The sequence below is a fragment of the Myxine glutinosa genome, unplaced genomic scaffold (genome assembly GCF_964187855.1).
Source record: "Myxine glutinosa unplaced genomic scaffold, kmMyxGlut1.1 SCAFFOLD_145, whole genome shotgun sequence".
Classification (NCBI taxonomy): Eukaryota; Metazoa; Chordata; class Myxini; order Myxiniformes; family Myxinidae; genus Myxine; species Myxine glutinosa.
In genome coordinates this window covers 608,173-611,473 of record NW_027616363.1, presented here as the reverse complement: position 1 = coordinate 611,473, position 3,301 = coordinate 608,173, and positions in this window count along the sequence as shown.

Here is a 3,301-nt window from a genome sequence, read left to right as displayed (position 1 = left end):
TGCACCAACACAAGTGCGAAAAGTGGTTTTTCAACACTAACACAAGTGCGAAAAGTGGTTTTTCAACACTAACACAAGTGCGGAAAGTGGTTTTTCAACACTAACACAAGTGCGAAAAGTGTTTTTTCCACACTAATACAAGTGCAAAAGTGGTTTCCTGCACCAACACAAGTGCGAAAAGTGGTTTTTCAACACTAACACAAGTGCAAAAAGTGGTTTTTCAACACTAACACAAGTGCGAAAAGTGGTTTTTCAACACTATCACAAGTGCAAAAAGTGTTTTTTCCACACTAATACAAGTGCAAAAGTGGTTTCCTGCACCAACACAAGTGCGAAAAGTGGTTTTTCAACACTAACACAAGTGCGAAAAGTGGTTTTTCAACAATAACACAAGTGCAAAAAGTGGTTTTTCCACACTAATACAAGTGCAAAAGTGGTTTCCTGCACCAACACAAGTGCGAAAAGTGGTTTTTAAACACTAACACAAGTGCGAAAAGTGGTTTTTCAACACTATCACAAGTGCAAAAAGTGTTTTTTCCACACTAATACAAGTGCAAAAGTGGTTTCCTGCACCAACACAAGTGCGAAAAGTGGTTTTTCAACACTAACACAAGTGCGAAAAGTGGTTTTTCAACACTACCACAAGTGCAAAAAGTGTTTTTTCCACACTAATACAAGTGCAAAAGTGGTTTCCTGCACCAACACAAGTGTGAAAAGTGGTTTTTCAATACTAACACAAGCGCGAAAAGTGGTTTTTCAAAACTAACACAAGTGCAAAAAGTGGTTTTTCAACACTATCACAAGTGCAAAAAGTGTTTTTTCCACACTAATACAAGTGCAAAAGTGGTTTCCTGCACCAATACAAGTGTGAAAAGTGGTTTTTCAACACTAACAGAAGTGCGAAAAGTGGTTTTTCAAAATTAACACAAGTGCAAAAAGTGGTTTTTCAACACTATCACAAGTGCAAAAAGTATTTTTCCCACACTAATACAAGTGCAAAAGTGGTTTCCTGCACCAACACAAGTGTGAAAAGTGGTTTTTCAATACTAACACAAGTGCGAAAAGTGGTTTTTCAAAACTAACACAAGTGCGAAAAGTGGTTTTTCAACACTATCACAAGTGCAAAAAGTGTTTTTTCCACACTAATACAAGTGCAAAAGTGGTTTCCTGCACCAACACAAGTGCGAAAAGTGGTTTTTCAACACTAACACAAGTGCGAAAAGTGGTTTTTCAAAACTAACACAAGTGCAAAAAGTGGTTTTTCAACACTAACACAAGTGCGAAAAGTGTTTTTTCCACACTAATACAAGTGCAAAAGTGGTTTCCTGCACCAACACAAGTGCGAAAAGTGGTTTTTCAACACTAACACAAGTGCGAAAAGTGGTTTTTCAACACTAACACAAGTGCGAAAAGTGGTTTTTCAACACTATCACAAGTGCAAAAAGTGTTTTTTCCACACTAATACAAGTGCAAAAGTGGTTTCCTGCACCAACACAAGTGCGAAAAGTGGTTTTTCAACACTAACACAAGTGCGAAAAGTGGTTTTTCAACACTAACACAAGTGCGAAAAGTGGTTTTTCAACACTAACACAAGTGCGAAAAGTGTTTTTTCCACACTAATACAAGTGCAAAAGTGGTTTCCTGCACCAACACAAGTGCGAAAAGTGGTTTTTCAACACTAACACAAGTGCGAAAAGTGGTTTTTCAACACTAACACAAGTGCGAAAAGTGGTTTTTCAACAATAACACAAGTGCGAAAAGTGGTTTTTCCACACTAATACAAGTGCAAAAGTGGTTTCCTGCACCAACACAAGTGCGAAAAGTGGTTTTTAAACACTAACACAAGTGCGAAAAGTGGTTTTTCAACACTATCACAAGTGCAAAAAGTGTTTTTTCCACACTAATACAAGTGCAAAAGTGGTTTCCTGCACCAACACAAGTGCGAAAAGTGGTTTTTCAACACTAACACAAGTGCGAAAAGTGGTTTTTCAACACTATCACAAGTGCAAAAAGTGTTTTTTCCACACTAATACAAGTGCAAAAGTGGTTTCCTGCACCAACACAAGTGTGAAAAGTGGTTTTTCAATACTAACACAAGCGCGAAAAGTGGTTTTTCAACACTAGCACAAGTGCGAAAAGTGGTTTTTCCACACTAATACAAGTGCAAAAGTGGTTTCCTGCACCAACACAAGTGCGAAAAGTGGTTTTTCAACACTAACACAAGTGCGAAAAGTGGTTTTTCAACACTATCACAAGTGCAAAAAGTGTTTTTTCCACACTAATACAAGTGCAAAAGTGGTTTCCTGCACCAATACAAGTGTGAAAAGTGGTTTTTCAACACTAACAGAAGTGCGAAAAGTGGTTTTTCAAAACTAACACAAGTGCAAAAAGTGGTTTTTCAACACTATCACAAGTGCAAAAAGGGTTTTTTCCACACTAATACAAGTGCAAAAGTGGTTCCCTGCACCAACACAAGTGCGAAAAGTGGTTTTTCAACACTAACACAAGTGCGAAAAGTGGTTTTGCCACATTAATACAAGTGCAAAAGTGGTTTCCTGCACCAACACAAGTGCGAAAAGTGGTTTTTCAACACTAACACAAGTGCGAAAAGTGGTTTTTCAACACTATCACAAGTGCAAAAGGTGTTTTTTCCACACTAATACAAGTGCAAAAGTGGTTGCCTGCACCAACACAAGTGCGAAAAGTGGTTTTTCAACACTAACACAAGTGCGAAAAGTGGTTTTTCAACACTAACACAAGTGCGAAAAATGGTTTTTCAACACTAACACAAGTGCAAAAAGTGTTTTTTCCACACTAATACAAGTGCAAAAGTGGTTTCCTGCACCAACACAAGTGCGAAAAGTGGTTTTTCAACACTAACACAAGTGCGAAAAGTGGTTTTTCAACACTAACACAAGTGCGGAAAGTGGTTTTTCAACACTAACACAAGTGCGAAAAGTGTTTTTTCCACACTAATACAAGTGCAAAAGTGGTTTCCTGCACCAACACAAGTGCGAAAAGTGGTTTTTCAACACTAACACAAGTGCAAAAAGTGGTTTTTCAACACTAACACAAGTGCGAAAAGTGGTTTTTCAACACTATCACAAGTGCAAAAAGTGTTTTTTCCACACTAATACAAGTGCAAAAGTGGTTTCCTGCACCAACACAAGTGCGAAAAGTGGTTTTTCAACACTAACACAAGTGCGAAAAGTGGTTTTTCAACAATAACACAAGTGCAAAAAGTGGTTTTTCCACACTAATACAAGTGCAAAAGTGGTTTCCTGCACCAACACAAGTGCGA